Raw genomic sequence first — 11093 nt, 5'->3', positions numbered from 1 at the left:
CCTTGGTGGTGGAGAGACTGGCATTGCTGTGGAGAAATGGTGGCAAGGTGTGACCTGAGGCTTCTTGCATTTGTGCTGGCCATAGTTAGAGATTTGGCTGTTCTTGACAGAATTTTGAAGGAGAAGTTGTCTTATAATTGCCCTGAAGAAAACCTTGCTGGATGATTTGGTTATAACCACTCTGAGGTAGACCATGTTGGATGATTTGGATTTGACTGCTGAACTGAAAATGAACCCTGGGCTTAATGAGGAATTTTGCCTTAGAACTGTTGGGCTAAGTCCTGGACTTGTATTGTGAGATATTCTTTGTCCCTACTCACTTCCCTAATGCACCCCATTGTTAGTACTATGAGTCAACAAGTAATAAATAAACCTCTTGCTGTTGGTGCATCATGCTAAAGCACCATGAGGCTGGGCTCTGAGCTCTTTATCCGCTTTCTGTTTTTCGGCATTGAGGAACTATGTTATTCTTATTCCTTCTGACCCTTCAGAGAGACTCATCACCCTGTGCCACTCTGGTCCATTTTCTCCTCCTCAGACACTCCTTTTCCTCCCTCCCTCTCCCTTTTCCCTTCTCAATTCACTATCTTTTTTTAATATTCATTAGTTTTCCCACATTTTCCTAGAGTTCTTTTTGTTTATAGATTTTTTTCCATTTCTTTCATTGCAGCTTATTAAGAGATGAATTTTTGTTGCATCTTACACATAAAATGTCATAAAACAGCATTTTATATTGACTATTTTACATTAGATGTATGTTCACTGCTCTCCCTTTCTCCTCATCTCACCATAGAAGAAACTCTACTTGCAAAAGTTTAAGATCTCTTCTTCTAACCAAATGGTCAGTGATTCAACTCACCAGTAAACTGAAATCTATTTCTATAAAGATTACAGATTAGGAAACTCTATGGAATGGCTTATATATATGCAAGTTCAGATTAAAGGTAAATAATGAAAAATCAAATCCACAGGACTCAAAATTTGAGTCTATCCCATCTGAATTGAAAAACTATCTTGGGAATAGGTTTGAGGCCTTGCACCCTAATGAACAAAATCCAGATGAGCTATGGAAGTATATCAAGATTATCATCCATTAGATAATGATCATTGGAATGATTGGAATGGATGAAGGAAAAAACTGTCTAAAAGGAATACATGACTAGGCATTATACATCTGGCAACAGCCCATAATAAGAGGTATAGCATTGCAAAGGGGACTGGGGAGAGTGAGACGGGAGGTAGGTAATTATGCAACAATGAATGAATATTTAAAAAAAATGAACTGGAAGAAAGGGAAGGAAGGGAGAGGAGGCAAAATGTGCAACAACAAATAAATGAAAATATAATTGCTCTGTAAACATTCATTAAAATAACATTAAAAAAATCTAATTTAAAAAAAAGATTATCATCCATGAAGAATAAAGACAGAGGAGGAAGAAAAGACCAAGGTGGACATCAGAAGAGATTGACTCTTGCACCACAGCTCCAAGAAGATAAAGTAAAGGGATGAAATTAGGAAAGTAAAGAGCTGAACAGCAGATTTTAAAGGGCAGCTCAAGAAGACAAAACAAAGTATAATAAAATATGCAGTCTCTCTTTTTCTTCTTCTTTCCTTTTTTCTCTCCTTTCTTCCTTCCTTCCTCCCTCCCTCCCTTTTTCCTTCCTCTCTTCCTCTCTCTCTCTCTCTCCCCCTCCCTCCCTCTTCTTTTCCCATCTCCCTTTTCTCCTCTCCCCTCTCCCTTTTTCCCTTTCCCCCTCTCCCCTCTCACCAAACTCACTTGACATTTCTTTAACTGAAGGAACTGAAGAAAAAAAATTCAAGCCTCAAGTTGCAATACTTAAGAATGTTATGGGCAAAATATTGAATGATCCAGGAAGCATTAAAAGATGGAAGGAGTATAGGGAGCACTGGTGGCCTAGTGGCAAGAAGCTGCACTGCAATCCCAGAGGTATGTGGCTCAAATCCACCAGATGCTCTGCTGGAGAAGGAGAGGCAATCTCCTCCTATACCAGTCAGATCCAATTTGATGGTACATACACAAAAAATAAGAAAATAAAAATATTTCAAAAATGATGGAAGGAGTACACAGAGTCACTGTACCAAAAAGAATTGGTTGACACAGAAGAATTTCATGAAATAACATATAATCAACAGGCAATGGTGATGAAGGAGGAAGTTCAAGGTTCTCTGAAGGAATTTCCAAAAAAGGCCAGAGGAACTGATGGAATACCAACTGAAATATTTCAAGAAACAGACTCTGTCCTTGCATGTACTAACCAAGCTGTGCCAAAAAATCTGGAGGACAACTACCTGGCCATTTGACCGGAAGAGATCCATATTTATTCCCATCCCAAAAAAAGATGACTCAATAGAGTGTGGAAATTATAAAGCAGTATCACTAATATTACTTGCAGGTACCATCTGAACAGTATCCCAAACTGACTGGAACAGTACTTTGACAAAGAACTATCTGAAAAATATAACCCAGTTTAACAAAAGGCCTATAGACATTATCTCCAGTGTCAAATGGATTTTGGCTGAAAGTAAAGCGTACCAGAAGAAGGGTTATCTCTGTTTTATAGACTATGCAAAGACATTTGATTGTGTGGGTCACAACAGGTTGTGGTTAATCTTGAGAAGAATGAGAATCCCGAACACTTGATTGTTGTTGTTGTTAAGTGCTGTCAAAGCGATCCTATGAAGGAGAATCCTCAATGCTTGGGTGCCTTTCATCCTCTCTCCAGGTTCATAGGGTTTCCGGAGGCAAACTACTTGAACCTATACTCTGTCCTCAGAACAGAGCCAGGAAGCACTGCATGGTTCAGAATCAGAAAAAGAGTGTGTCAAATATGCATCATGTCTCCACACCTTTTCAATCTGTATATGGAACAGATAATTCAAGACACTGGACTTTATGATGAGGAATGTGGCATCAGGATTGGAGGATGACCCATCAACAGCCTGTGTAATGCAGATGACACAACCTTGCATACCGAAACTGAGGAGAACCTGAAGCATTTCCTGCAGAAGGTCTAGGACTGTAGTTTCCAATATAGATTGAAGCTCAACATCAAGAAGACAAAGATTTTCACCACTGGGCTAACTGGCAGCACCATGACAGATGGAGAAGAGATTGAGATTGGAAATAATTTCAGTTTACTCAGCTCCACAATACATACTCTTGACACTAACATTCAGGAAATCAGAAGATGAATTGCATTGGGGAAATCTGCTGGCAGGGACCTCTCCAAAGTGTTAAAAGTGCAATAATGTCAGTAGAAATTAAAGTGTGACTGATTCAAGCCATGGTCTTTCCAATTTCTTGTTCTACATCAGAGAGCTAGCCAATGACTGAGGATGTCTTTGAGTTGTAGTGCTGGAGAAGAGTATTGAACATACCATGGACCTCCAAGAGAACAAACAGGTCTGTCTTTGAGAGGGTGAAACCAATGTCTCTTTGGAGCCAAGGATTTTGAAGCTCCGTCTCACATACTTTGGGCATGTGACCAAGAGGGACTGGGGTATCGGGGTAGATGTATTGGAGATGATGAAACTAGCTCAGGATAGGACAAAGTGCAGAGCTATTGTACATAGTGTTGCTATAAGTCACAGGTGACTCTATAGCACATAGTAACAACAACAACAACATGAAGCGGTTATGCCATGTTCTATTGAATTCACCAGTAGATCTGAAGGAGAAAGACAGTCTCCTCCTGTGCTACTTATAGTCTCTGAAAACCTGCTGAAGGATCAGCTAAGAGCTGGTTCAACTCAATGGCAACGAGTGAGTGAATGAATGATAAGCAACAGTCAACTAAATAGGATGCAACAAGCTATTCTATTTTCCACTCTGTACTGCCTTATGCTACCTTATTTGACTCGATTAAAATATTGTTTATTCTGTTTCACTTTTTATAGGGGAGAGAATTGGAGGATAACCACTAAATTGGTTTTATGATCCTGATAGTGCAATGTTTCGTGTATTGGGATGCTAATAAAAAGCTTGCCAATTTGAATCCCCAGATACTCTTTGGGAAAAAGATGGATTGTCTCCTCCTGTAAAGAGTTATAGCCTTGGAAATCCAAAGGGGGGTAGTCAGGAGTTGGAATTCACTCAGTGGCAATGGGGATTGCTTGCTTGTTTGAATAGCTCATAACAGGAATTTAAAAAAAAAATACTGTGGTTTGTTAGCATTCATGGTTCTGTAAGACTTTAGAATCATAAACTTTTAGAAATATAGATTATCAGTTTCTAGTTTAACTTATTAATTCTCTATCATACAGCTAGTTGAAGGCAGGACTAGCTTTTTTTTGCCAATTAACAATGAGAACTCAAAATGTAGTATGATAAAAGAGCCTGGAATTAGAATTTGTAGAGAGAGGCTTAATATCCTATTTAATATGTCTGTGACTTTGAGCTTCTCCAATGATTCTTTCCGATCCAATTCCTATGCATATCATCAGCTGAAATCTGTGTATAGTCTGCATTTATATTTTACATCATTTGCGTTTCAGCTTCCACTGTAAAGAGGGCTGCTGGAAAGATCAATTAGGAAAGACGGAGAGGCTTTGTAAGCACAATGAAGACCGAAGATAAAGAATGGCCATTATTTCTGTCCATAATCGTCCGTGATGTAGGTGTTGTCTCTATCCTTTGTCAGTGGTGCCACATGAAGCTCCTTTGGTTTGAGGACATGAAAGAAAAAAGTGTGTTCACTTCTCATCCTTTTCATGACCAAGAGACTCTAAATGTCTTTGCTTTACCCTGTTATTTTGTTTCTCTGATTTTACCTCCTAAACTTTTAATCATTCATCTTATTTTTTTGCCATTTTGTAACAAAAGATTTTTTGTCAAATGTCTCTTGATTTTTTTTGGTCTTAAATTATTGAAAGTCATGATCAGAAAGGAATAGTGCATGCATATTTGAAAGTGTCTGTTCAGGTCTGTAGCAACCAGTATATGAGAGTGCACATGGAAATGGACAGACCAGTCACCTGGGAATTCATCCAGGGCATTCACCTGTGTTTTAAGAGAGTGATGGCATTCTATAGCACTAGCAGTAGGGAGAGTGAGACATACGGTGTCCATCATCAGTGGGTCCCAGAGGTGAACTATATTGCTCCTGGGACTCCAAGTGCATGAAGTTTTCTCTGATTTAAATGTAAACATCTGTAGATGACCTCACGTCAGTAGAAGCCACATGATGGCTGCAGATGGTACATAGAGGGCAAAATCTTACTCAAAGACAGCTTTGTTCCAAAGAAAGCTTAATTGGCATCATCCACCTGTCGAGTGCTCAGTTTTTTATCTCAGGTTCTACAGTGATGTCATATCAGAAAGTCCAGTGGAGCATTCTTGGCGGCTCCTCGTACTTGGATTACCCTGACTGAACACTGTGGAAATAGAGCTGAGCTTTGATCCAGCCTCTTGATCACTTGGGGTCTTTTCTCTACTCTGCAGAGGAAAGGACTCAAGGGACTTGAGACCACATCTCTAAGGATCTTGATATATCTTAGAATCACAGTGAAAGTTTGGCTGGAAATAATTTAAACAAATCCATCTGCCTATCCCTCCTGTTTCATATTTGAAAAATATGGCAAGAGTAAGACTCATTTTGTTTTTCCTTCTATCAACATAAATTCTGCTCAAATATCTGGTTCAGTTTCTTTAGTAATTTATGCATTCTCAGCTCAGTGATTTTCTGCAGAACCAGCCTTTTATGAGAAACTAGAATTTTCCCAGGGAGAAAATTGCCTTCTCTGTCACTGTAGTCTATATTTAGTGTACAACCACCTGTGTGACATGACCTGAGTTTCTGCATCTAAAATGAAGATGCATTTTTTTGGAAGGGTAGTTAAAAACACAGAGTGTCTGGGCTTGAAAACCTACTTTTCTGTTTACTGATGGTATGACCTTGAGAAAATGAGTCGGCTCATTTGTGTTTCACTTCATCTATACATTGGTGATGATAATAATTGTAACTATGTCATAAAGATTATTTGAGTTAACACAAAGCCCGTCTATGTGTAATTTAGTGGTTTTTTTTTTCTCATTTGTCTGCTTTGTTAGGTATTTTACATCTCTAAAGCTTTGTGAGAATGTTATAATTATTACATTTCACATTGGAATAACTACTATTGTTTACAATGTTTTTTGCCAGATGCTATCCTCCAGCGGAGGGCATTCAGCGTGAAAAGTTAAGATACTTGTGTAAGGACATACTTTTTTAAAAAATTTTATTTTATTAATTTTAGTGAACATTTACAGAGATGTTGGATTTCTATCCATTCATTGTTACACTATTTTCTCTACCACCCCAGTTTGTTCCTCTCTTCCCCCCCCCGAAAGTCTGTTTTAATTGTTCCATTGCCACAGTGCTTGTCAAAACCAGTTCTGATTAATTTCATTTGTCAGTGTGTCCTTTGCCATTCCCTATCACTCATCCCCGAGAGAGTTTTCACCCTGATTAATAAGGAAAACAGGACAGTGTATTCTCTTAGCTACTTCCTGCAGAAAAGGGACACTGTAGGTTTCAGGGTGAAGGTCTTCTCTTGCTACTCTAGAGTGTCCCTTTGGCAATAGGAAATACATAGAGTATTGTGGAGATTGATTTTAGAATTTAGATGCACTGTTATCAATTGTGCTTAGCCACTCATGTTCATATCCTTGAAGATGCATCATGGAACTGTTGTAGCCTAGAAGACACAAATTTAACTAACAAGTTAAAAGTACATGAGTCAAAAATTCAAAGCAATAATAATCCAAGTAGAGGTTCTAACAGTGGCACAAATCAAGCTACAGAGGGAAGGTAGTTCTTAAAATAAAAGCCTTATTGAGTAGCACTTTGTCTAATATAGTATAAAGATTAGGAACCACAAGATGTAGAGGCTCAACTATGTCATTTATTGTTCTTAAGTCCTGTACCAACTTCCATCTACCACTGGGTTGTTTTACAGCTCGGAAGTCCACATGCAAGGCAGAGGTGAAGTAAAGAACTGCTTATGAGGTTTTCCATAAATTCCAACAACTAAGAAATAGTGAGGAGAGTTGGGACCTCAAAAGGCTTTTAGGACCAAATAATAGGCTCTTGTGTCCAGGAGAAAATGAATATACTTACCAGTAATGTTAATGCTCACCCACGGCTCTTCTGGGAGAATCTGAATCGTTGAAGTGGTAAGGACATACTTTTTAAGAGGCAAGATTGACTTGAGAGTTGAGCCTTCTAACTCCTAATTTTTGACCCTGTTTATCACATGATGATACCATTATTTTGGACATTGATATTTTCCACTTGGATGATCTTTCTTCTGGTTCCCATCATTATATTAAGTAGTGCCATAATTTTCCAAAGTACTGTATAGTGCCACAGACTCTAAAATGTCCTTTTTGTATTAATTAAGATAACATTCTTCAAAGTGCTAAAGAGCAATAATATCAGATGTGCCTGATCTAGACCATGGTTTCCCAATTACTTGCTATGCATTAGAAAGCTGAACAATGATGAAGAATGACAGAAGAAGAATCAATGTCTTTGAGATGTGATGCTGGAAAAGAGTATTGAATGTAACATGGACACCCAGAAGAACAAATAGGTCTGTCTTGGAGAAGGTGAAACAAAGTTTCTCCTTGGAGGAAAAGATTCTACTGAAGATTATCCAAAAAACGACTGGAACAACACATCAGCAGAGAACTGCCAGAAGTCCAGGCTGGGTTTAGAAGGGGTCGTGGTACTAGGGATATTGTAGCTAATGTCAAATGGATCTTGGCTGAAAGCAGGGAATACCAGAGGAATGTATATCTGTGTTTCATTGACTATGCAAAGGTGTTTGACTGTGTGGATCATAACAAACTGTGGTTGACTCTCAGAAGAATGGGAATCCCAGAACACTTGATGGTGCTAATGAGAAACCTATACTTGGACCAAGAGGCAGTTGTCAGAACAGAGCAAGGAAGGAAACCATGGTTCAAAATTGGGAAGGGTGTGCACCAGGAATGTGTCCTGTCTCCGTACCTTTTCGACCTGTGTACAGAACAGATTATCTGGGAGGCCGGGCTCTATGAGGAGGAATGTGGGGTCAAGATCTGTGGAAGATCTATCAACAATATGCCTTATGCAGATGACACAACCCTGCTTGCGGAAAGTGAGGAGGACCTGAAGAACCTGCTGCAGAGGATCAAGGACTGCAGCCTTCAATATGGATTGAGGCTCAATATCAAGAAGACAAAGATTCTCACCTCTGGGCCAATTGGCAGCATCAGGATGGATGGTGAAGAGATTGAGATTGTTCACAGCTTTAGTTTGCTTGGCTCCACAGTCAACACTCTTGGCACCAGTAGCCAGGAAATTAAAAGACATATTGCCATGGGAAAGTCTGCTGTTAGGGACCTCTCCAAAGTACTGAAAAGCAATGGTGTCTCTTTGGAGACTAAGGTGCGTCTGATACAGGCCATGGTCTTGTTATGCATCAGAGAGTTGGACAATGACTAAGGAGGATAGAAGGAGAATTGATGCCTTTGAGCTGGTGCTGGAGAAGAGTATTGAGGGTACCATGGACTGCTAGGAAAACAAACAGATTCATCCTGGAAAGTGTCAAACTGGGTGGCTCCTTGGAGGCCAGGATTCTGAGGCTCCGTCTAACATACTTTGGACATGTTGTATGGAAGGACCGGTCCTTGGAGAGGGACATCATGCTTGGTAGGGTGAAGGGACAGTGCAGGAGGGGAAAGCCCTCTATGAGGTAGATTGATTCAGTGACTGGGGAAATTGGGATGGGTGTATCGGAGATGATGCGATTGGCACAGGACAGAGCGGAGTTTAGGGCTATTGTATAGGGTTGCTATGGGTCGCAAGTGACTTGATGGCACATAACAACAACAACAACAACAATATATTTTGGGCATGTGGCCAGGAGGGACAAGTCCTTGGAAAAGAACATCATGCTTGAAAGGGTGGAGGGACAGTGAAGGAGAGGAAGATCTCAAATAAAATGGATTGACTCAGAATAGGGGCAAAGGGCTTAGGTGTGTTGGAGTAAGTGAGACTGGCCCAGGATGGGTAAGGACTCAGAGCTGTTGTTCATAGCAGGCAATTTGGTAACATATAATAATAACAACAGTTTAACACACCATTTATAAGATGCTGCCAGTTGGCTCAGTGGTGAGAATCTTTGTTTTCTTTATATTGAGCTTCAATCTATATTGAAGGCTGCAGTCCTTGAAATTCTTCAGCAAAAGTATCAGGTCATCCTCAGTCTCAGCAGCAAGGTTGTGTCGTCTGGATAACACAATTTGTTGATGAGTCTTCTTCCAATCCTGATGCCACATTCCTCTTCCAAAAGTCCAGACTCCCAGGTGTCCTGTTCCACATAGATTTAAAGGTATGGAAAGAAGATGCATCTGCGTTATATACCTTTCCAGATCTTGAACCATGCAGTGTTTCCTGGCTCTGTTCTGAGGACTGCCTCCTGGTCCAGTATAGGATTCGCATGAGCACAATAAAGTATCCTGGGCATTGAAAAACAAGGAACTCATGCAATATTCTTCAAAATGGGTGACTCTGTAGGACATTATGCTGAGTGAAGTATCTCAGTCACAGAAGGACAAATACTGCATGTACTGCATGGTGCCACTGTTGTAAAACAAGATTGACCTTGGGGTTGAGGAGAGACTGAGAAAGATGGGTTCAGTAATGTATACTGCATTGAAACAGATGAGGGAGAAAACTGTTTAAAAGGGATATGTGAATACGTATTTTTGTCATGACAGGAGTCTAGAGCAAAGGCTCCATGGTGGAGTGGACCTGGAGGGAGGGTTTGTAAAACAATGGAAGAATTTTTCTTTTACTTTTCCAAGAGAATAGTGTACTAGGGGGAAGGCTTGGGAGGGTAGAAAATTGCAACAATGAATGAATGGAAATTCAATGTCTCTGTAAATTTTTACTGAAATTAATAATGAATTTAAATTTAAAAAATAAAGTATTCTGGGATTCCCATTCTTCCCAACATTATCTACAATTTATGCTTTTGCATACTCAATGTAACATGGATAGACATTTCTCTGGTACTCTTTGCTTTCAGTGAAGATCCATCTAAAATTGTCTGTAATGTCCCTTCTGGCACAACATCTTCTAAACTCAGGCTGTATATCTGGCAGTTCCCTGTTGACGATTATTCTAGTAATTTTTGGATAATCAGCAGCAGGATCTTGCCTGTATGTGATATTCATGATATTTTCTGATAATTTCTATACCCTATCAGATCAACTTTTTTGGAAATGGGAAAAATATGAATCTCTTCTAGTCAGTGGCCATAGAGTTTTCCTCCAGATTTCTTGGCACAACCTGGTAAGTAGCTTCAACTTGCTTGGTTCCATAGTCAACACTCTTAGTACTAACAGTCAGGAAATCAGAAGATGAATTGCATGAGGAAAATATGCTTTCATGTATCTCTCCAGAGTCCTGAAGAGCAATAACATCAGTCTAGAGACCAAGGTGTCTCTCACCCAAGTCATTGTCTTTACAAATTACTCTCTGTGCATCAGAAAGCTGACAATGACTAAGGATGATAGAAGATTTGATGCCCTTGAGTTGTGGTGCTGGGGAGGAGTATTGAACATACCATGGATTACAAAGAAAACAAACAGGTCTGTCCTTGAGAGGGCGAAACCAGGCTGTTTCTTAAAGACAAGGATGTTGAAGTTCCATCTCACATACTTTGGGCATGGGGCCAGGAGGGACCAGTACTTCAAGAGGGACATCCTGCTTGGAAGGGTGAAGGGATAACGCAAGAAAGGAAGACCCTGGATGAGAGGTATTGACTGATTGACTGGTGTAATGATTATAGGTGTGCTGGAGAGAATGATACTGGCTCAATATAGAGCAGAGTTCAGAGCTATTGTACATTATGTTTACTATGAATCACAAGCTTCTCGATAGCACATGACAACAGCAGTTTAACTTTTAACACTTAAAAAATACTTCAAAGGGCAGCCTTAGAATGTTGTTGTTGTTGTTATGTGCCGTCGAGTTGTTTGCAACTCATAGCGACCCTATGCACAACAGCCCTAAACCCTGCTCTATCCTGCGCCAACTGC

The sequence above is a fragment of the Elephantulus edwardii genome, unplaced genomic scaffold (genome assembly GCF_000299155.1).
Source record: "Elephantulus edwardii isolate Elephantulus edwardi_28Jun2011 unplaced genomic scaffold, EleEdw1.0 scaffold00104, whole genome shotgun sequence".
Taxonomy (NCBI): domain Eukaryota; kingdom Metazoa; phylum Chordata; class Mammalia; order Macroscelidea; family Macroscelididae; genus Elephantulus; species Elephantulus edwardii.
This window is presented reverse-complemented; position numbering follows the sequence as displayed.